This window comes from Metopolophium dirhodum, chromosome 5 (genome assembly GCF_019925205.1).
Source record: "Metopolophium dirhodum isolate CAU chromosome 5, ASM1992520v1, whole genome shotgun sequence".
NCBI classification, from domain to species: domain Eukaryota; kingdom Metazoa; phylum Arthropoda; class Insecta; order Hemiptera; family Aphididae; genus Metopolophium; species Metopolophium dirhodum.
Genome location: NC_083564.1, coordinates 27,937,825 through 27,964,717, shown reverse-complemented (window position 1 = coordinate 27,964,717; position 26,893 = coordinate 27,937,825). Strand labels below are relative to the sequence as shown.

At 30.9% G+C, this 26,893-nt stretch overlaps 1 protein-coding gene across 2 annotated transcripts in view; it reads left to right on the top strand.

Annotated features, from left to right (window-relative positions):
• The window catches only part of LOC132945256 (uncharacterized), a 184,785-nt gene that overhangs the window by 138,203 nt on the left and 19,689 nt on the right, over nucleotides 1-26,893 (top strand). The gene's annotated exons all lie outside the window — the stretch shown is intronic.

Below are 26,893 nucleotides of genomic sequence, written 5' to 3'. Positions count from 1 at the left end.
TTATAAAATTATGTAGCCGTAATCAAAAGAAATCCATCGTAATGAACAGTTAATAAATAAAAGAAATAATAATAGGTAGTATAGATTAATAATGTGTATATAAAAAAAAAAAAATAATAAACTACAGAATGAGAGTAAACATTATTTCATCCGAATTTCAGATGAATTTATACAAAAAATTGTCCATTTAATGTGAAAAACAACGTAGTTGTCACGATAATGATTAATTCCATGAATTTGACGGCTATTTCATAAAAAGAAATACTACAATAAGTGGATATGCGGCGTATAATATAATATATGAACATTATTACAGTCTTAGTAAATCCATTAGGTGATCCATCACAAAGGCAGTAATATTTGTCAAATTATAGGATTTAAAAAAATAGTAAAATCATAAATGCTTATCAGTTATCATTATTATCATATCATATTAACAATAATATTATATAAGTATAGTATATAACTGTTGATAATTTGTCGAATATATTTGGTTGAATAATCATAATGGTTTTTATACCTTTTTAGTGTCTGTACTATCTATTAATTGTAAAATTTGGAGGGAAGTGAGAAATGAACGAGTACATTGGCTTTGCAATAAAATAAACTTTTTACACATACCTATATATATTTATGATCAGTTTGTTTTCGTAATTTTATTTTATCGTGAAATCATTTAAATTACATTAATAAAAATTACAGTGCATTGGATAAAACATTCAGAAAATGATAAATTATTTTATTTTAGACTCAAAATAGATGTTAATAATCCGTACCATTCAAACTTTGAGCATAATTGAAATTATTTCAAAAATAATGAACTATGGAATATCTATTCATTAAGAAATATTGATATATTTAACCGGAGTACTAATTGTTTAATATGTATAAAACTTAAAAGTGTAAAAGAATATGCATTTACATATAAATTCAGGGCCTACGTATATAAGTCAATACCGATGTAACAAAATAGGCTCGTGGTATAAATATCTTATACATCTTATCCTAGACAATAATTAATGTAAATATTTTGAACATTTCGTTGTTAATAGAAAATATTAATATATGTAATGGAGACAAGTTTCAAAACCCATTTCTTTTAATATTTTTGAAGTAGGGATGACAAAATAAATAAAAATCTTGTGTTACGTAAAAGTATCTAATTCCTTCAAAATTTGAACTTCAAACGCGTGTAAAAAAAATTACTTCTATTAATTTTAGATATTTTTGAACTCTAGTATGAATAACTTATGAAGAGCCTTGTAGTACATTTTCAAGTTTTTTGACTGGCGACCGGTGTTGCGTAATTATTTCCGTTTTCCGCTGTTTTTTGTTAGTTGTTCGCAATTATTATAAAGTACTCAGCATTTTCTACTTTTAAACATATAAAAATACCAACTAGATCCTACCAAAAACCACGGTCGGTGTTAATGATCGTAATATTCAAAAAGTGATATAGCAGACACAAAAAAAAAAGCATACACATTATTAAACTAGTTTACATAATACATTGATTGCTAAGCTCAAAATCTACTTTTTGTATGATCAATAATCATATTTATAATTTAAAATTAAGTATTAATATACAAGTACATATTATAATAATGAAAATTAAATTCTATACAATTTTAACAATACATATAACGTAACATAACATAACATATAGTAAAATGAATGACGTAGGTAATTTATTTAAGTCTTGAGAATAAAAATCAAACAGTCATTTGCATTCTGGTAGCATGCAAACAAAGGTATATTATACTACAAATGCATTTTAAGCGTACGTTAGAAAATCTTGCAAATAATAATCGATCTATTAAAAATGTATTTTTATCTTTAGATTCTTAAGTGAAAAGCGAGAAAGCTATTGGCTATACACTGATGTATTTTTCTTTGAAAACACTTTTTGGTGCAGTAAATGTACTTAAAAAGCTTTGAAATGTTCTTTCTTTAGATTATATTATATTGAATACAGTTATTTTTTAGGTTATGTCAAAATTACGAAATGTTCATAAATTGAAAAAAAAATCCAAGATATTGGAATTGTTGGACTCCGCGATTCATTAACTTTCAGTATAGGTACTTGAATTTCATAGTCTGTTGAAAATTAATGATTTAAATGTATAATTAACATATTTAAATCAATAAAATATAAACGTGTCACTCAATCGGCAATCAAGTTATCAATAAGCTTTTTTTTATAATATTCCTACTATATCGTTCTTACCAAAATATTGAATATCATAAAGAGTTTTAATTTTTTTATAAATAAAACTTAATATTGAAACATTGAGTTAAGAAATATTTTTATAATTAAAACTAATTATATTGATCATCAACTTTTTTTCATCCAAAAATTTTACGAATATTTGATTGTTGGAAAATAAATGTTAATTTAATAATTTTTTTATTATTTTAAATTATTTAAAACTATTAATTGAGTTGACTTGATTTCTCAAGTTGCTATTTAATTTACATAATATTCACAATAATGTGTTAATTATTTTTTTTAAAAATTGATCTGATTGGGACTTGAAGTTATCTTTCTTTATTAGCTTATTGCTTATATATCAAATGTCAATAAATATCTATATTTATATTTATATAACTGTACAAGTATTTAGTTGTTACATGGAAGAGTGTTCTCATCGAAGCGAAATAAATTAACATTTGGATAACTTTCAGAATTTCTTTTGATACTTTTGAAAATATTATTTAATTCTGAATTAGTTGGATAGGCTAGGTTAAATATCATACTTTATTATTTTAATTCTTATCAGAAGTAAACTTCATAATACAATTTACATGAATGTATATTTAATATTTTTCTATTCAAACCCATTAAATATAGATACTAATAATAAAAAGGGAACTAATCACTTAACTCCAGAAAATTGGTGGGTATGCTAAAAATAAATAAAACAAAGTATTAAAGTTGTATGAATTTAAATTGTTGAAGTAAGTGACAGTGATGTTGATAAGCACAAATTATGCAGAGTAAACGTTAAATATTCAATTACTTTGTAAAGTCTGAAAACTGAACGTTAAAAAAATCAAATTATAGGTAAAACAACACCAACAACAATTAACGAAACAAATATAAAGACTTTTATATGAAATCAATGTCATTGAGTAGAAGCTTCGATAATTCGGAGGCCTGTAAATATTATAATATTTAACCAAAATTATTAAAAATGTTAATATAATGAAAATAATAATAAAATATAACATAATAGGTAAGGTCAGTGGTATGTACATTATATTACTTGTTTTAAATCGATTTCATGTTATGTGCTTGATATTGTCATTTTTTGGGAACACAATACGACCCCCGCCAGGATTTGACAGAAAAACGACCGAGAGGAAAATGTCCACAATGTCTGTATTATCAACGTCAAGAAAACGCTATTAACAAGAGTCACGGGGAAATAATATTATAGTTAATGGTTGAAGTATTTCGCAGTGTATCGATTTCTGCTCAGCGTCAAGCTAGTATTTTAGGTATACCTATACCGAACTAATAGTGATTTGTATTTTGTACGTCAAATTTTCGTCGTACTAACGTTTTCGTTTTCCACATACTGGACCATCGTGGTTTAGCCATTTCGGTTGTGTCGACCGTTATGCTATCTCGAAATAACATTTCACCACTCAACAATAATAATTATAAAAACTGGAGACGTTTACCGCCAGATGTGCTGCAGTATAGGTATAGGTATATCGTACTCTATTGACCATTGACGGGCCATATTTTACAATAATTTCTATTCGACCGCGAATTCAACGGGTACGGGTAGACTACGCGATGGAAAACCAAAATGAAAATACAAAACATATTCTAATAATATTTAAGCAGCTTCGCTGCGGTCTTATGTTCTCCGGCCAAGTACAATCAATATTTAGTGCGGTTCGATTATATAATATTATTAAATCGTTCCCTTTAACTGGTCCCGGCTGAACCTTCGAAAATTATAATTATTTCAGATTAAACATAATTTTGCGTAATATGCCTCCAAGCCATTCATATTGGAAGCTCGGGGGACATTATTATGGGATACATATTCTGATAAATTAAATTAGCATTATAATGGGCATGAAAAACATTTTATGCATCAACGTCTGTATTTCTTTTCGGCACATGCTGTTCAAAACCTATACACACATATTATATATAATATTATAACTGAAAACGTACGCAAAATGTATTGAACCATACTCTAGAGATGATTTAGAGTTCCGGCTCTTCGCTTTTGTATTACCTCTTTACTGATAACACACATACGCCTATACAGGGGCGTTCTCGAGATTTTTAATGGAAGGGGATCGAAAAATTGATTGCAAAGTTTACCGCAGAGTCGCAGGTCACCCAGAGGTCACAACAACTAAATAATATATACATTGAATATCAATATTTATTATTTTTTCTATGCCTCATAATATTTAAAATAATTTTAATTGTAATTTATGTAAATAGGTACCTATATACTTTTTTCTTGATTTTTGAGACATGACATCAAGGACTTATTCGGGATCAATAACCACTTTTCAATGAATGGCCAAAAATGTTAACCGATTGAGATGGTTCTATAAATAAATAAAATTAGGAAATATAATAGCTAATATTATAAAATTTACTCCTTAATACATTAATATATTTTCTCATGAGTCGACATGAACAGTGTATGGGAACTATATTCAAGACTTGTATGTTGTATGGTGCACAATAAATTAACTACTCGTAATTGGTAAATATTAAAAAATATCGAGTGACTTCAATAAATAATTTATGGCTATTTTAGAAAATGTATGATTCTTTTAGTTTTGCATGTCATAACTTTAGTTCAGCAAAAAACAGTTTGAATGTATGATTCAAGTTAAAATGTAACAAGTTTTTCAAATGGTTGACGTTTAATAAAAAAAAATATGGAAGAACACAACGAATTAAAAATAATTCATCGATTATAATATCATCTGATTATCTGCATATTGTTTGCTACTTACAATAAGTGCTTAAAAAGTTGAAAAAGCACCAGTTATTTGGAATCATAAGATATAAGATATAATGAGAGCCTATCTATCCCATATATCCCCCGTGAGAACGCCCATGTACCAACAACAATATTATATCACTTGCTGTCTGCTGGGAATATTTACATACAAGCTGTGATTTTATCAATAAATATTTATATCATATTAGATGATTTATTTAGATTGTATTTTCAAAGTGATAATAATATATTATTTAGGTGATTCCGTTTGATTTTTCACGCATTATTTTATATTTATAAATAATAAAAAAAATGTTTGATTCGCCTTCTATATTGCATAATAATATATCTATACTGCAGTGTTCAGTAACATTGTTCATGTTCTTTCACTGCGCAGCACATGGCAATAAATACTTCAAATATAAATAATATCTTACTAAAAAAAAAAATTATTATAAATCGATATTATCATTATACTTTTTTGTACCTTTTATTGCATTTGGGTAAATTGAATTTTACTTAAACGATTTTTTTTTTGTCGTGCAAATCTGTGTAACCGATTTCTTTCCATGTTCTATTGAAGAAACGTTAGGTAGGATTAATATAGGTACCCACTATAATCACTACAAAGAAAAAAGAAAAATTAAATCCGCAACATATTCGCTCTGGTAATAGAACGTCTTTTATTCTGTTACACTACACTAGCCCTGTTTAGTATTTATACTTTTTAGAGCGATGGATGTATTGCTTTTACAATGATGTGTGTTCTTTTTTGTTTGTGTGTACACATTTTGTGGTAGAAAAATGCTCAAATATTCAACTTTTAGAGTTATTTCTGATAAAAATTGGATTCTGATGTTCAAAATTGAAAATTTTTAGTACTTTTCTAAATAATCAGAAAGAAACGAATAAAAAATAGGGAAAAACTGGAATTTTCACACAAACCTGCTTTTGACAAAATTGATTTTGTTTTTTTGTTGCAATTAAAAAATTAATTACTTTAGACTTGAAATGTTTAACAAATATATTATCACAATTAAATAGAAATAAGTTTTTTTTATATTTCATAAATATCAATAAAAAAATGTAGGCACGACGAATTACCAAGAAGACAACTATGGGTGTCTTTGAATTGAATTCTAATCGGACGAGGCGAATTTGCATATTTGATGAAAAAATAGTGCTTAAAAGAGACAGCGTTCTGCGAATTATAGAAGATTGTTCAAATCATTCATATAAGGGTGTAATCAACAAACTAGAAGAAGGAGTTACAAATGGCTTTACAATTTGAATATTGACTTATAGACTTCACCACTTATACCATTGTATAGTTACCAAAATATTTGAACCATATAGTATAATAGCAATATTAATACATATTATAATAAAAATATATTACTTAGTAATAACATAGGCTGGCCGCCTCCGTTCAGAACCGTTTTTCATATGTAATGATTTACCATTAAATTCAAATTGAACACATCTATTACAGTAACTTATTCAAGAACGAAGTTTACTCGACACCTACTGTACAGTAAAGCCGTAACTATTTGCCCACTTTTTAATTTATTTTTTTTTAACGAAATTTTAATGTTTTAAATAGAAATATTTTGGAACTGCTATAAGAGTATACTTGTGTAAAACGTACAATAACATAGTATTATGATTTTACATTCTGAAAATTTACAATACACTAATCTGTGCCCGTTTTTATATTAACACTTGAATATTATTGGAATGATTGAAATATATTTATAATTTGTATCTAAGTACAACAACTAACAACAATGTGTGAGTCAATTTTCATAATTATAAGTTAAAATTGTTTTTTTATTATACAAAATAGATTCACTGTTGTATGATTTATTTGTTTTTAATGTTTACAATATAGTATGAGTAAAATCAATTAAAATTGAATAATTTATCTGTACAAAAATTACTATTTATAACTTAAGTTCTATCCAAGTAATTTTGTTTATAATTACAGTTATACAATTAAAATCTCTCATAATTGAAGAAAGACAACAAAGTGACAATTGTGTACAAATATTATAAGTAGCGTTCTTCATTCAAACCAAAAATAACCTGAATTCCAGCTTAGAGATATATGACAACAACATTAATTTATATTCAATTTATTATTTCTATATGAATACAAAACACATTTGTCGTTTTGAATTTTGTTTTGTTCTGTTTAGAACTATGAGTATAGGTACTAACGTTTAATGTTGAAATATTTAATTTTCACCTGAAAATTCATTATTTTTTACAATGTTCTTAGAACCGTTAACAATGAAAGGTGAAATGTAAGGTTTTGCGTTTATAATTGCATACAATGAAGCAATAATCTTTTTAAAAGCATTGCCTTGCATTATTTCATACTAGCTCGATTGTTTAGTGGTTCCAGTTTTAAGGAGCCACTGGAAAATAGCGATCCTTTGATGAAATTTTAAAGGCAAAGTAACAACACTCGACCCTACTACAAAACCTTGTATTGTACGCCCCTTTATGTATGTAACCACTTGTTTTCTAATTACCGTATACAGCAACATCAAGCTCACTAGAATACGTAATATATTTAATTACAGTATGGCACTGTATAATTGTTATTTGTTGCTTTCATTCAACTAATTTAAATTCTTTATTTATTAGAACTTAAACAAAACAAAATAATTATTTTTATGTTAAATACTTAATATTATATTGATTGATTGGCAGTTGATACGAAACAAATTTGAATACGTATATAGGCAAATTACTAGTTACGCGATTGTAGCTGTTCTTATCATATAAAAATACCAGAACATAGATAGTGCATTCGAAAATATCAATGACAATATTATGTATACAATATGTTAAGCATACAATGAAATTGTTAAAAATATTATAAATTAAAAAAAAAGACTATCGCACGAAAGTTTTAAGCATAGTGGGTCAAAACGATCATACGCATCAATACGATGGTGTTTCATTACAACAAACATGTTATACATAAATATATTATAACTAAAAAGCCAACAGCAGTGGCATAAATGGCCGCCACTCGTTTGTTTAGTAAAATATGAACGCATTTTTAGTTTTATAATTTAATTAATTTGTGAATTTTCAACGATATAGAAAAATCACTGCAAAGTTTCCATTGTTGCAGCTGGTATAATATATTTTGTGAAAGGTCGTAATATATTCAGAGAGTTTGAAAATAAAATGTCTTGCAAATTGGAGTTTTGTTTGCGTTTAAATGAGCTATACTTCGTTGGTCATTCGTTTCATTGACGTACGTGGTCCGTTACCCATTGTGGACAATTTTCTATACGCTTACATTTGGCGGATACTCTACATAATGTGTTTGAAAAAAGCATTAAAAATACTTTGATTATTATACGTACATGGTCTTTTATTTTTATATTATATATATATTTTTTTTTTATTTTGCTTCATTATTCAAACGAAATTCCACTCGAAAAATCACGAGACGTTTTTTCGAATTATCGGAAAATATTTCCACAAAATTAAACACACATGAAATTTTTTTACGCAACCGATAGACCATGTCATTAACTTGCGGAACATTGCTTTTTTTTTCGCTACCCCCTCGTTCTCATGAGTGCGGAATACCATAATATACTTGTTGGCGCATAAGCTGCATGTGTGTGACACATTTTTTTCTCTGTCCGCGCGACAACTATCCGGATTCCCTGTGCGATGGATAGGGATGCGGTCCCATTCACGCCCCCCACAATTGGCTCTAAACATAGGTATAGTTACTTGGCAAAACTTCAATTACTTCCCCGTCCATCCGAACATCCTTATCTCACTGGAAGCGTGGTTCTCACTCGATTGTCTATGGCATTGGGCCACCACCTCTTTTGTTCTTTATAACTCCGCAGAAAAATTATACGTTCCACATAAGTCTGTTTTGTAGCCTCATTGTCTCCTTTCTTTATTTCTTTCTTTTTATATTTTACCACGGTGAAACTTTTCAACAAAAACGTGGTATTAAATTTGAAAAAAAAAACAATAGCAAAAACTTACTCAGTACTCAGAAAATCTTATGACACTCACTTAACTTTTAAAATATACTGTAAGACTTTAACTATAACAAGATACAATTGATTAACACGATTTAACATTTAATTTTCAAAAGTACATAGTGTCCATATAGATTAATTTCATAAACAACGTTCTGTTTAAAAAAGTACATATAATATCTGATAAATAATTATTTCGTAATATCTCATTGGTTTAATCGTACACAAAACAAGACAATAGTGGAGTTAATTAACGTTTAATTATTATGTTTAATTTACAGGAAGAAGTTGATGTCATATAATATATTATGATTATGTATTTAGATTCATGATTTTCGTAACAATACAGAACGTCATGGAGTCATAGAAAATTAATATTTTAATATGTGTCCAAGCTAATTGACACATAGAGATAGTATCATTTTCGATACAGACATTTCTGTAGAAGCCAACGATTTGAATTTCCAATACATTTTTTATAATGTTCCATAATTAAATTATTAAATTTCTTCCATGAATTTTTAATTTGGTAGGGAATTCATGTTTCGTTATCAGCTAGTTCACATAATTAAGGCAATGAAATTAGACATTCGAGTGAACACTATCATATTATGCCGTAGTGACTACGGCGTAGTCTATATTATTATATCTGTCATATCATGTTCATAGTTTATATAAATTTTTATATTTTTAAACCATTACTCAGATTTAATTATTTATGCTTAAAACTACATACATAATATATAGTGACTGTTGTAATTTTTCAAAATAAAAGTTTAAATTACCTAATTGCATGAAACATAATTTGAATTTGTTACTAACGTACGATATAATTTCTAAATTTTAACCAACGATATATAAATAAAAAAAATATTTTCTCTTCGGTGTTATATCACTTGTTCATAACTCCTGAATGAAGTCCATTATTCCAATACTTAAATAATTCATGGATTTTTACTGGTTATTAATTACTAACTGGCAAGGCAACAATTACATACAGGACTATACAATCTCATAGCCCACAGGCATTACACTCTTGAGCTTATTAATACACAATGTATATTTGTTTATAGTTTTCCAACTCTAAAATATATGTATATAATAACAATATAAATTATTATATCGTGTACCTACCTTAATATTTGATAGGATTTGCGCGTTCGTAATTAGAGAAAAATTGTTCCAAACTTACGATGTTTCCGTTATTTTTTTTTTTTTAAGTTATAGTTTCGTGTAACGTTTTGAATGAAAATGTTTAAGTCTTCGAGTTATGTACTAGCGGAACAGTGGTGAGATTAGTTGGCGAAGGACATCGCATGAAAAAGAGAAATTAGACTCTATCCGAAGGGTGTAACACTGCGTATACACTGCGAACTAAATACCCTTTTCGTAGACATATTATTATTATAATATAATATACATACTGTATAATATAATATAGTATCCACTATCCGTTATTCGGCGTTCTTGCGAGAACGAGTGACGCTATAATATCATTATTATTATACGTATAATACGCTTTTTGTCCGGCACATGCGACGGCTATATATGTCGCTTTCCTGTGCACAGATTATTATTATTATACATCATAAATTTGTCCAATAATTAATGGTAAACGTCCATAAAATATTATGCACTCGAGCAGTCGAGCGCTGTGCGTTTTACGCATATGACAGTATCACTGCGACAGTAGATACTATTTAGGTATACATTTATAATATGCGGCACAATAATAATATATTATCTGCATTGATTAGTGATAACTGTTATTATAGGGCTCGTATTTATATGTTAATAGTAAATATATATATTTTTATCGAATACGATTTACCAGCTTTGATAAGTTTCAAATATAACCTACTCACTTCTGAATAAGATAATCGAAGTCTTATGCAACTTATTTTTATACTTTTAATAACGAAGAATTATTTATGGTGATTTTAAATGTTTAACATTATAGACCAAAGGTCGGAAACCATTTTGATGACAAGGGCCAAAAAATAAATATACAATTTTTCACGGGTTACAATTTGCGTATATTTTCTTATTTTAAACAAAAATGTATAGTCATATCGAATTCAGTTTATTTGAGTTCATAACTGTTAGGTTTATTAATAATTTAACTAGGTATCTACAAACAACCAACGTTTTAATTTGCAGTTTCCAGTCCACACTATCTTAGTTCGTGATTTTCATACAAATTATAAATTTCCCTCGCGGGCCACATAAAATTATAATGAGGGCCACATGTGGCCCACAGGCCGACCTCCATTGTAGACCATCGTGATATTATCAAAAGCCGAAGAAGAATATAATGCAATTCTCGAGGTATTATCATGAATACACAAAAAACCAGCATTATACAAATGTTCGTATTTTTATAAAAACTATATATTACTCACTATTTGCAACATTTTGCATTTTCAATTGTATAAGCCAATTATAAATGCTTAATATACCTTTATGCATACCTCATATATTTTAATGTAATACAAATTGAGCTAACATACTTATATAATTTATTTCAATTTTAAATAAACTATACACATTAAAAATCTGAACTGTAGAACGTTCACTGATTATTTGACACGGGGTAGTACCAGTTATTTTTGATGGAGTAGCATATCCCCCGCTCCCTTGATACATTTTTTAAGACTTCACCATTTCCACCACCTCTTCATTATTTAAATTTAAATTTAATTAAGTATGAATCGTTATTTTTTGTTAACGTATTATAAAATAAAACAGATAAATTGATTTTAATGTTATAGTTCCAATAATTTGGTTAAACGTTTGTTGTTCGTAGATAGGTAGTTAAAATTATAATTTTGGAACAACTTCATAGAAAAATGCTTACTTCTATTTACATATTTTAATACTGAAGTATAAAATATATCGTATTATTGAATGTTAAGAGAATCGTGTAAATTGTACGTTGTATAGTGTATAAATCTCGTTATGTTTTGTTACAATACTAAATTTCCATAATAAAAAGCTTTCCGCTGTCGAGAATGTCTAAAATTGTGTTGGGATATTGGAAAAACGTATAAATTTACAAAACCACAATCATTGTGTCTGATCATGAATAATACTATTGTAATGAAATAGACAAAATTTATTTTTACAATAATATGTGAAAGGGTTACAAATTACAGTACTGATCACTTTTATTCCAAATTATGTGTGTTAAAAATAATTAACAAAATATAAATTTTAAGCTAAACATTAAACTAGATAATAATATTTATAACGCATGCTGCACAATAATGAAAATATGAAATATTTCTAATTATATTCTGAAATAATAAACATTATTATTACAAAAATTATTATTTGTTTATTCTTTAAACTATATTTGCGAGCGTCATGATGGATGGCTTCTCACATCTCGCGTTTTATGTAAATATATATGTTTATATTAGTTCTCCACTTTTTTAGATGTAGTAATGTAACATATATTTATGTAATTTCACTCTCTACCATATGTACTCATTGTGCCTCTCAGGTATAGATTGTATGTTTCAAATAAAGGAAAAAAAAAACTATAATATTAACCATTGTAATTTATAGTTTAGTCAAAATATGTATATAACTTTATTTTTAGCTATTCAAATAAATATTCAAATGTAATATTGTTTATAGAGTATAAAATATACACTACATAGACACCTACTTCATGTTTGATATAAAAACTAATTTGTTGTATAATTTTATGAAACACAGCGAAATAGGTTTGGTTTGTTCGCAGTTTTAAACAATTTTTCGAAATATACTACAAGTTTTCAGAAAATGTCCATATTATAAAGCATGTCCAATTTTTAACTTAATAAATAATATGGAATACTGGTAGGTATGCATAAAAATGTGATTGCAGCCTAAACAAATATAACAATAACTCATTTTTATTATACCAGTGGGTTCCGCGCTCTGTTGAGATTACAAAATGCATAAGTATTCCTCATCTGAAGTCCTAATTTGTTTTATCGTAGAAATAAAGTAAATATAATTTGCAGTTGTATAAATAAATTAAAATTATGTTCTAGATAGGTACCTCATTGATATTGAATTATCCTGAAGTGCATTATAATTAGTTTGTTGTTCATTGTTATTATTTACTCTTTGATGCAACTACTTAATATAATTAATTAAATTGCTTACTATACTTTATATAATATGACTAAATGTATTTTACAAACAATATCATATTTGCAAGTTACAACTAAAAGGAACACCGAACAGCTAAACTAATGATAATTATTATCATTGAGAAAATTGATGTAACGTATCTCAAAATACTTTTTAATTAATTATATTTTGTATGAAAGATGGTTCTACGTAGGTTGTGCAATATCATACAATTAAGTTACCGTCGTTAAAATAAAATTATTATCATTTAATATTGGAAAGTAACATTTTGAATTGTGTATTTTAGGAAAAATATGCAATATAGATAAATATTTTTAAAAATATTACAATAAAAATTTGAGGAATTACTAAAAAAAAAATAATACTATAGGTACACGTCTTAATATTAAAACACTATAAATTCCAGTTAAAGATGTTTCAATTACATTTTTCCGAAAATAGTTTATTGAAAAGGTTCAGAACTTTTTCTAAATCAAAAGATAAATAAAAAAAATAATTTCAAATATTATGCGTTTATGTTAAGACATGATCTTATTATATTTGTGTTTATTTTGGACGATTGAATTGATTCCACTCGCTTGTTGCAAATCCATTCAAGATACATTAATTTACATAGAGTAAAGAAAAACGGTTTTCCTGCACTGCAACGACATTTCGTTCAAACATGGACGCTCGAGCAATAGTAGCAAATGGATTGATCACAATAAGATTTATGTCTGACACTACATATCCATATAAATTGTCCTCCGTGACGTTTAACATAAATCTATGTGATCTTTTCAATGCTCAATTGTATACAATGATAACCCCATGCAAGGTTTTTACTTAAATCGGTTAAGATAAAGCACACTTTCATACTAAAACATAAAAAAATAATAATAATATTGAATTCTCTTTGACGAGCGTTAAATTTGTATAGATTTATTTTTCTATGATAAGCAATTTATTATACAACTACCTAATCTTATTTTGTTTATACAATAATAATAAATATGGCCATACATTGGTATGATACATAAATTGTGAACAAAATTTACCGTAAACGTTGCATATATAATTAAATGTTTATATTATACCACAATATATTATTTTCAATTAAACTGCTCTTTAGCTTTCCGGTCCAAGAAATTGTACGTATACCTATAAAACCCTATGGACTAATAACTCAATTTTATATATAATTTTATCGCCCCATATACACACCCCAACAGCGACAATTATATAATGATTATAAACCATTGGTCGAACAAATAAGTCACTTTCGCTTTCAGTACAATACGTACTGGAAAAAAATATTGTCATGATTAGTATAATAGTACGTTTTACATACTTATTGATACAGAGCGTGTATTCACTATCAAAATTATAATAATACCAGTTACCGGTACATGTATTATGTGAATCATTTAACTGTCTGAATTGATTAATTTAATTCGAAATTCCTCGTCTCAATTCGTTAGCCCAACCACGGAATATTTGTGAGTAATAGTTAAACGTTTTAACGAAAAATACAAAATAAATAAATTATTAATGAAGATTCATCACATTCAAATACGTTTTTAAATAAAATTCCATTGAAACTGCACTATATCTTTAAATTCTTCATTTTTCAGTTGTATTCAATATACCTATATATACTATATAGGTATCTAATATAGGTACCTAACCTCAATATAGATAATTGTTACGAACACGGAATACCTACATGACAGACTAACGACGCGCTACCTAACCACTGACCGACATACAAATATATAGCTAGCCGCTCACCGTTGCCCGTAGAGCGCGCCCTTTTCAACGAAACAATTGCGTACCAATAACAAACGCATGGGCGAGCATAAGAAATCTCGTTAATTCAACACGCACGGTCGGCTGTCCAAGTACGTATAAGAGAGCCCGACCAACACCGAAATGACTATCGTTAGCTCCAGTAGCCACTGGCTAGTGCTGAAGCGGTTCTCGGCCACCTTTGGGAAGGCTAGAACCATCGATGCGCTCGGCCTAGACTACTAGGAGATAACCCGCACACAGTGACACCGCCGCGTCCACACGTTCTCGGCCACCCTATTCAGGGGAAGGTTAGAACGTGCCACCGCCGCCGCGCCCACACGCTCTCGGCCACCCTATTCAGGGGAAGGTTAGACCGTGCCACCGCCGCCGCGCCCACACGCTCTCGGCCACCCTATTCAGGGGAAGGTTAGAACGTGCCACCGCCGCCACCGCCGTCGTAAGTACCGCCGCCGCGCCCACACGTTCTCGGCCACCCTATTCAGGGGAAGGTTAGAACGTGCCACCGCCGCCGTCGTCATCATCACACGCAAATACCTACTTACGGAACATTAAACGTGATTTCATTCTTGGGTACGTGATTATAGAAATCTCATTCAACGAAACCGTGAGTAATTAGTTGATTATAATTGTGAATGGGAATATGTTATTGTAAAATCTGTAAATCATATTATGGTCTAAAAGACGTATCTCAACAGTAGAAGTACGCGATACCGGAACTCTGTTTATATTCTTATTCATTACCAATACGCTGGAACTTTGTTTATATTCTTATTCATTACCAATACGCTGGAACTTTGTTTATATTCTTATTTATTACCAATACGCTAAAAATTTGTTTATATTCTTATTTATTATATGTTTGTATTATATCCAAAAGCTTATAACTAATGTTGTAATAAAAATTAACATGATTACCTAAAAATCCATGTATTATAATTTATTTCTATATGTAAACGTATTAGGTACAAAATCTAACCGTTACATTTGGCGCCCAACAAGTAGGACTCGATCTCCACGACAACGAAATCAAGAGCTCGCGTTCTTAATCACTTAATTAAATTCAATTAATTACTACATCGTTTAAAAAAATGCCGCGAAAGAAACGAAATGAAAACGAAAATGAAGAGTGGGAAAGAAGAATAATAGAAATTGAAATACAAATGAAAGAACAAACAAAAAAAATGGAAAAACAAAAGAAGGAGATACAAAATGTTAGAGAAGAACATAAAACGGAAATTCAAAACTTAAAGTTACAATGGGAAGACATACATAATAAAAAAATACAAGAAACGGAAGAAAAGTACAAATCAATAATTGAAGAAATGGAAAGTCGATACATAACCACATGCAGACATATGGGAGACAACTACCAACAGAACACTCAAAATCAAAAGGAGGAGGGTTATAGGGGACCCATAACGGACATAACGAAACCATTATTTTACGGAAATCGAAGGGACATGCACCCCGTAGATTTTTTAAATAGACTTAATGAATATTTTGCTGTAAAACAAATTACATATACAGATGAAAAACTAATAATAGCAGGGGACTGTTTAAGAGCTACGGCCAGCAACTGGTTCTCAACTATAAGATTTCAAATAAACAACTTCCGAGAATTCCAAGAGACATTTAAAGACGAATATTGGTCAAGGGACATCCAAATGCAAACGTGGAGCCAATGTCTCAGTATAAAACAAGTACCTAACGAAGCAAGCTATCGGGAACATTTTTCGTATTGGGCGACCAAGCTAAGGCATCTCGAAGTACCGAGATTAGCGGAACAAGAAATTGTAAGCAGTATTGCCGGCCATTACCCAGGATATTTAAGGGCAATATTAATATCACTACCGGAGTGTACAATACTCAATGCAATGAAAATATTGGGTACAGAGGAACACCGGAACAACAATAATAATTATAATAACCGACTACCACAAAACAGGGAAAACAACAACAACAATCAAAATAGAACAAGAGAAGACCCCCCACGAAGGGAAGGCAATTGGCGAAACACAGGAAGAAACGAACAAACAAGAGAATACCAAATTCCGAGAAATACACAAGAATCGGATAACACACAATGGCGAGATAGACAAGCAATTAATCAAATTAATGCGACTGAAGCGAGTAGTGACACCGACGATGAAAGTCAAGTTAACCATACGGTTAATAACATACAAGCGAGTAACGTATCGGTGAGCCCGTATTTGAGTTGTATGATTGAAGGAGGAGCAATACAAGCCCTAGTTGATACCGGAGCTACGATCAGTGTAATTAATAAGGAACTAGCTGATCAACTATTAAAAAATAATCCTGAAATACCTGTATTACCAGTGAACAGTGTGCAAATCAGCAATGCTGTAGGTCGCAAAATCTGTAAGGTATCCAAGCAGTTGTTTTGTAGTTGTACAATAGGGGAACAACAGATATACATAAATTTTATTCAAGTAGAAAACCTGAACGAACGAGCAATAATTGGAGCTGACATATTAAATCAGTATAATGCACACATTAACTTCAATGATAAAACGATTATGTGGTCAATCGGAGGAGAAACAAGGACCACACCCTTTTCCGAAAATCTATCAGTACCAGGATCAGAAAAAAATCAGATAACGGACATAGAAGTCATCGAAAACCCAGTGACGAGCATAACGATGAGTCAACAGGAAAACGAAATATTCAACCAGTTGTTAAAAGAATATCAACACATTTTCTCAGACAATCCAGGACTGGTCAAAGGATATGAGTGTCAAATTAAACTGAATCCAGGAGAACCGATATACCAGCGACCATACCCGATACCTATATCGAAACTAAGCAAAATGGATAAGGAAATACAACGTATGATAGATTTAGGAATAATTGAAAAATCAGATTCACCGTGGTCATCACCAATAATTGGGATTGAAAAAAAAAATGGTGATATCAGATTATGCATCGACGCAAGGCAGATTAATAAAAGAATCATACCCGATCGTGAATGTCCCATGAATATAGAGGAGATATTATTAAAGTTTCAAGGAGCCAAATACCTCAGCACTATAGATCTGACGGCCGGCTACTGGCAATGCCAACTTAAAAAAGAAAGTCGAGAAGTAACAGCTTTCCTCCATAGGGGACGGAATTATAATTTTAGAGTACTTCCTTTTGGACTAGTGAATTCGGTGGCAGAGTTCCAAAAAATATTGGACAGAGTTCTGGGACCAGAGATACTAGAATTCACGGCGACGTATGTAGACGACGTACACATAACATCAACGAACTTTGAAGAACACATACAACACCTGAGAGCAATATTTAAAAGGTTTGAGGAACACAACGTGACAGTGAATATCCATAAGTCACAGTTTCTACAGAAAAAAATTACCTTCCTGGGCCATATAATCTCGGAAGAAGGCATCGGTATGGACCCAGAGAAGATAAGGACTATTCAAGAATTCCCCGCACCGAGGAACCAAAAACAAGTAAGGGCTTTCCTTGGTTTCATTAACTTTTATCGCAAGTATATCAGGGACCTGTCCATACTAACGGAAAAACTTAGTCAGCTTACAAAAAAGGATCAAATATGGACGTGGGGACAAGAACAGCAGATGACATTTGAGAAAATTAAAAAACGTTTCCTCGAAGACATTATTATTAAATATCCGAATTTCGATAAACCATTTTATATGACAACCGATGCCTCTAATACACATATTGGAGCAGAGCTATATCAGATTGATGAAGGGCAACATAGAACTATTGGATTCACGAGCAGGACACTCCAAGGAGCAGAACGGAAATACTACACAACCGAGCGAGAACTATTGGCAATAGTTTTTGGATGTAAGAAATATCGGAACTACATCCTGGGCCATACCATTTACCTACTAACCGATCATCAGGCACTGACTTTCTTGAATTCATGCAGATTATTGAATGCCAGGTTAATGAGATGGGCAATCCAAATCCAAGAGTTCAATTTAAATATACAACACATAGCCGGTAAAGACAATATTGGGGCCGATATGTTGACAAGATACAATCAATCAGTTGAAAACCCAGTGACAACTCACCAGCAAATATTCATTAACCAGTTAATAATTGATCAGTATAGTAAAGAATTCATCAAGAACTTACAACAAATACCCAGGTTGCAACAAACGGACCAGAAAATACAAAAGATAATAGCTCGCCTACCAAAAGAACCACAATTACCGTATAAATTACATCAGCAGTTGCTATTCTACGTCGACAAGAAAGGAAAAAACCGACTCATGATTCCCGATCAACTAGCCGTAGCTCTGGTCAAAGAAGCACATGAAAGGTACGGACATAGTGGAACAACCAAAATATATCAACTACTCAAATTAGACTGTCAGCTTAGCCACATGTACAAAACTATCAAAAAGATAACACAGGCATGCGATATCTGTCAAAAAAGCAAGATATTCAATCAATTGGCTAGGGGACCAATGAAGAACAATATCCCCACAACACCACGGGAAATGGTGTCATTAGATCTAATTGGACCATTGCCAACGGGACAGCTCGGGGCAAAACATATACTAGTCATCATGGACGTTTTCTCAAAACATATACAAGTGTATCCACTCAAAAAAGCCAGATCGGATAGCATATTAAATCGAATTGAGAAACAATATATACCTCAATACGGGATATTCAAGAAAATACTCACGGATAATGGAACCCAGTTTCATAGTCGCAACTGGATAAAGGGTATGACTAAACTAGGAATCAAAATTATAAGAACAACCACGTATAACCCTGAGGGGAACCCCGTTGAAAGGGCCAACAGAGAAATCGGCAGAATTTTGAGAACATACTGTCACAACAAACATACTAATTGGGTTCAGTATTTAAAAAAGGTCGAGTTTTGGATCAACAATACGACACACACTATTACCGGATACACACCAAGAGAATTGATGGGCTTGCCCAAACAGATAATAACACTAGAAACAATAATCAATTTCCCAACAAACGATCCCGAGGTCGAGACAAAGATCATGGTCAAAACAGCGAGGGAACGAATGAAGAGGTTGGCACTCCAACGAAATAAAAATATGGATCACGGAAAAAAATTTATAAAATACCAGGTCGATCAACAGGTACTGGTACGGGAGCACAGGTTGTCCTCGGCAGAAGATAAGGAAATCAGAAAGCTATTCCTTTTATATCGGGGACCATATCTCATTAAAGAAGTAAGGGACAACAATACAGTCACAGTCCAGGAAGGACTAGATGTGGTAACACACAACGTCAGAAACGTCAAGCCGTATATCAATATTAACTAAATTGGTCAATGACTAATAATAATAATAAAAAAAAAATAAAAAAATAAAAAAATAAAAAAATAAAAAAAAAATAAAAAAAAGAAGAAAATAAATATGTCTCTAAATGTTGTATGTTGGTGATGGATATCATGTTGAAAAAAGTATATATGTATATGTAAATATTGGATATTTTTAGTTAAAAGTAAATATGGCAAAGTATCGGCAGAGGATCGAACAGTTATTTGGGGATGATGGGTTCACCGAGGACGAGGAGACCATCAGAGAACAACAGTCCCTGAAACAAAAATTGAGGGATGCATTCGGAAGTGATAGCGAACCGGAAGAAATGACCGAGCAATGGACCGACACTACCATGACCGAAGGTGAAGAGGACGTGGTTGAATTAACCTGCAACGATATCGACGAAGACTTGAGAACATTACAAGTGGGCAAGATCCAGATCGAACAGGTCACATACGACGAAAAGAATCACGCCAAGGAGTTGGCACAATTCCAAAGGCAAATTGCAGCCCGCATCAATAAGCGAAGATACAACGAAGAAATTGGGCAATATGGAATTGAAGTCTTCCAACAAGCTGAGGAAATACTCCGGAGAAAAAACCTGATAGAAGCCACGATCGCCTCTATACCAGCTGAATCTACTCCACCCGAAGATACAAATAATACCGAAACCGTAGTAAGATTGACCAGAGCAGAACGTCGAGCAGCCGCTAAACGCGCCTGGTACAAACGAAAAAAATAGATGACGTCATAAAAGCAAACCACCCACTCTGTATATACAATATAAATAGTTTTTTTTCTCTCCCTCCTTTTCAAAAAAGAATTTATCAAAAAAAAAAGGGGACTATGTTACGAACACGGAATACCTACATGACAGACTAACGACGCGCTACCTAACCACTGACCGACATACAAATATATAGCTAGCCGCTCACCGTTGCCCGTAGAGCGCGCCCTTTTCAACGAAACAATTGCGTACCAATAACAAACGCATGGGCGAGCATAAGAAATCTCGTTAATTCAACACGCACGGTCGGCTGTCCAAGTACGTATAAGAGAGCCCGACCAACACCGAAATGACTATCGTTAGCTCCAGTAGCCACTGGCTAGTGCTGAAGCGGTTCTCGGCCACCTTTGGGAAGGCTAGAACCATCGATGCGCTCGGCCTAGACTACTAGGAGATAACCCGCACACAGTGACACCGCCGCGTCCACACGTTCTCGGCCACCCTATTCAGGGGAAGGTTAGAACGTGCCACCGCCGCCGCGCCCACACGCTCTCGGCCACCCTATTCAGGGGAAGGTTAGACCGTGCCACCGCCGCCGCGCCCACACGCTCTCGGCCACCCTATTCAGGGGAAGGTTAGAACGTGCCACCGCCGCCACCGCCGTCGTAAGTACCGCCGCCGCGCCCACACGTTCTCGGCCACCCTATTCAGGGGAAGGTTAGAACGTGCCACCGCCGCCGTCGTCATCATCACACGCAAATACCTACTTACGGAACATTAAACGTGATTTCATTCTTGGGTACGTGATTATAGAAATCTCATTCAACGAAACCGTGAGTAATTAGTTGATTATAATTGTGAATGGGAATATGTTATTGTAAAATCTGTAAATCATATTATGGTCTAAAAGACGTATCTCAACAGTAGAAGTACGCGATACCGGAACTCTGTTTATATTCTTATTCATTACCAATACGCTGGAACTTTGTTTATATTCTTATTCATTACCAATACGCTGGAACTTTGTTTATATTCTTATTTATTACCAATACGCTAAAAATTTGTTTATATTCTTATTTATTATATGTTTGTATTATATCCAAAAGCTTATAACTAATGTTGTAATAAAAATTAACATGATTACCTAAAAATCCATGTATTATAATTTATTTCTATATGTAAACGTATTAGGTACAAAATCTAACCGTTACATAATATTATGTTAACCGTAAAAGTTATAACTAAATATTTTCAGATAAATAGAAATATTCAGCGAACAATGAAGTATAAATGAACAAAATTTATAATTTGTTAATTTATACTATTTTAATTGCATTACATTATTTTTTATCTTATCTCTCGCAAGTGTGAATCAGTATATTATTAGTGAACACAATTTAAATTTTTTCAAATCATATTTTTCGGTTTTCCCATTCACCTCCTGAAAACCATTTTTCAATAATTGTTCAACTGAAATATTTACTGGTACCGCTTAGCATTAACACACATAACAAGCTTACACTCGTATGATAACTACTCAAAAACTTGAAAAATTAATCTTTTCAAACAACTAATCAAATTTTTTTTTTATAGTAGGTACTGTATTATTCAAAAAAGTATCGACACTATAATATATATAAATAACATACATTTTTTGAAATATAATTATATTGTTCGCTCTTCTCAATATTAATCCAAAATAAAAGATATCAAATTTTTGTTTAATTCATGTTTTGCTAAATTAACGTTTTTTAGAATATTCAGTGTTTTTCATTTTCCTAGTAAACTCCTTGGCTATTTTATTCACGCAGTACTTCATGATGTAGTTTCGCATTAAACTACAGTGGTATATCCATCATAATATTGTGGGATTTCCGAGCTCTATACATTCGTCAAGTTTTTCCGACCCAAATCACATTTTATTTTCACACTCGTCAATACTCGAAAATGGCTGGACAATGTTCTCAAATGATCTACTTGAACTTATTTATACCGAAAAATGATTGAATGAAAGTGACTATACTCGCGACCAATTCACGTATTCCTTAATTGATGACTTCGGTAATCAAATTCGCAGGAAATACATTTGGATCTCGAAAATTTTCGTTTTTATCTTTCGGCTTGTTTCTATAGTTAAGATGCTGCGAATTCTCTCTCTCTCTCTCTCTCTCTCTCTTTCAAGCCGTTATTCAATGTGTTTATGGTCGATGGAATATCAACACTGGTCATTTTCACACGTACAGACCAACACGGATTTCAGTTCTATTTTATATTTTAGGTCGTCAATATTATCTACAATATTATCGTAAAACGTATACGCTGTTCCCTCGACAGAAAAATGTTCCTCCAATGTAACATATATTTTATTACGAAATACGGAATAGATGTGTGCCGAGGAATTTTTTTGCGAAGAATAAGTTAAAACGGACAAACGACATACACCTAAAGTCAAAATGTTCATATAGCCACGTTGATAAGCTGTAACGAAATAATTTTAATTCAAATTCAATTTAACATGACGAGATGTTTTGTTTTTAATTTATCAAACTTAAAGTTTACATACTCCGTCAATAAAAACGAATTAATATTGAATAACATTACCCAATTTCACTATTTCATGTTGATACCGCTAACGAATATTTTCCCAAAAACTCACACCACTATTCATTCTAAGTATGCAAAATAAATTATTTTAACTTGATAGTAAATACGAGTATATTTTTTATTCACTTTAAAAGCAGTCTGGATTATTTATAAAATATAACGAACCATAAAATAGAGTTTGAATTGAAACATAGTTTTAGGCAAGATATCAAAGTTTTACATTTAATACCATCGCATTATAACTATTTTTTAAATAAAAATGTGAAACAATAATAATTCTTAAACCGACTGAGATCGTGTTTATTTGACCACAATGTAAGTAGATAATAAACAATTGTTTCTGTTTTTCTATAGTAATAATAATTTATAGTATCGTATATTGTGTATGATAATATATTATGATATGTTTCGTACCTGTGAGTATTAACATAAATACATAATGTATATTTCTGCCAGAAACCATCCTCAAAGTTAAAAATTCTAAGTATTTGTAATGGTCTAAAATACAGTGAAAGACAAGAAAATTAAAAAAAAACTAAAAATAAAACCATTAAATTTACCGCACTGTTTAGAATATAAAATAAAAATATTTTTAATGAGAGAGATTAAACTATTATAATTAAGATAACCAACTAATTATAAAAACAATATTTATTGGCTTGTTCCAACAATATTGAGAGAACTAAAAGTCAATACCTACATAATTTGTAATATTACAATATCTCGTTGAATTATTTAAAACTATTTCTGATAACATGCAACTTGCAGTTAAATATTATAATTGTACCATAACAGAGTTGACCTCAATCAATGACGAAAAGTAATTTTCTATTCCCCGAAGTGTGGCATACAGAAATATTATAAGTTCTATTTTTGAAAACGATAAAAACAAACCTCAATTATTCAACCGAGAAAAGGTGGATAATATGTTTTAATCTTAATCATGAATTTCCGTTTATGTTTCCGTTTGCTTGTTGAATAGCCCGCTATATTTGACACCCCTTGGTTTTTTCTTGTGGTGTTTATATAGTTTAAATCAATACTTTATAAACATCGAATAAACCCATTTCAATCACAACTTGGATTGAAAAAATATATAGTATTATTATGAAAAGTAGGAATTATGAGTTATTTATTAAACTAAACATTTTAAAACGAATTAATATAATAATAACAATTTTATGATACTATTCGACAAATTTATGCACCTATATTGCCTATACGATGCGCCGTATTAAAGTTTGTTGAAAACCAAAATGAATGAAAACCCAGTTTTTTATAAATCGTATAAAAGAAACGACCGTTTTCAATTTTATCGAAAATAACATTAACATCAAACATTTTGTTGATATTTGATGTATTATATTTTAAAAACGCGTACAATAACAAAATACATTATAATACGCATGACTTCAATATCATTGAATGTTTTTTTAAGCACTGTTTCGAATGTCTTGTAGATAATATACTGTCTGTATTACGTTCGCGATACATCAATGTTTTTATAAGACTTTCATAATCACCTGTTGAACAAAACGTAGATGGTAATATTTTAGCATCCATACAATTCCAATCACATGGGAACCCGAGCGTAGAATAATATATCGAAGAATAACTGTTCAATGTCTTTCGGTCGCAATTTATTGTGCCTTTTTCATTGTTCGACCCATTTTATTCCTATATCACCAGTAAGGGGAGGGATTAGAGGCTAAAGTTTCGGGAATGTGATGGGACGGAAAGTAAGGGTTTTCGATGTCTTAACACGCTCTAATCGCACTGTCGTTGTCAACCGAAATACATACAAATCGGTCGACAATCGGACATGAGAGTCTGATGCACAATTTAATATTATTATGATGTATGTAAGAGAGGGCGCATTTGATGACGATGTAATAGTGTAGACCTAGGGTGGTGGTGCAGCCACTCAGGAGGTACATAATTACAATTTAAAATGTCTGCTATGATATATTTATTTATGTGAGAATTTTTATCGAATAAACATTAAAAAAAAACTACAGCATAACTTCTGAACAATCATTATAGTGCAAACAATGAACCAATATTTTATATGTGGATATGTGGTAAAACTGTAGGAGATTAAAAAATTATAAAATTTCCAGGTAGATTCAGGAGGAAATATTGCTTATACTGTAAAAACAAAAGGTTAAAACGAGGGGTGCTCTCAAATAACAATTTGGGAATTGCGCCCCTCACCCAACCTTTTAACAAACCCTGTACCCACGCCTGATTTAACCGATACATAAATATATTATTAAACTGCACCGTAATAATAAGATATGTAGTTTCATATTGATTTGACGATGAGTAGCTAAAATAAAATAATTTTTTTTTTTTTGCATTTCGTTATTGTCGACACAGTTGGAATCAAATTAAAATATGAAACGTATACAAGCGCGTAACGAAAAGAGAGACAAAATGATTCATCAAAGCGAGTAAAAGCTACCGACAAACGTTTACGAACAACAAATAAATGTATTTATTAATATTTCATTATTAAACTGAAATAATGCGAAAAGTTGAGATGAAAAAATATGTAAAATGTAAGATTATACACCTAACTGCACCTCTCCGTGCTTCGATGTTTACCTACAATTATTATATGGCAGTATTCTTTTATTATTATTTTAATGAAACATTATACCGTGGTATTATTAGCCAAGTATTATTAACAATTATTCATATATTTTGGATTTCACAATTGTTTGTTTTATTAACCTGATTACCTCTCTACATTGTAATATGAGCAAATCTGTTCAATTTCTAGGGAATTAATCATATTAAATATTGTTGATATAAATAATATCAAGAATATAAATATATATTATATATATATTATTTATAGTTTTAATACTCAACATTGTTGATTGAATAAACTGCCAAATATACAGAAAGTAGGTATTAGATTTTAGAATGCGAAATGTCAAGTTTTTTTTTCAACATCGTTCGTTGAATATATTATATAATAATGAGAATTGGGGAATGCCGAGTACCAAGTATAACGTTGACACGATTTAAATCATAATAATCATTTATCATTTATCATTTATCTCATGATTAATTATATGCACGAAAACGTTTAACACAAATTCTACATAGCCATATAGGTATTAGACATATTTACGTACGATAAACCTAATTTGTGCCGTCTATTGATCGGAAGTGTTCAATGAAGACGTCAATCGGTATCAAAAAATACAAATAGTTGTTATATAATGTTCACGGGTTCAGCTTGGCATGCATATGAAGGACGTTGGTGATATCGTTTCTGTTAGGCAGCATGATAGT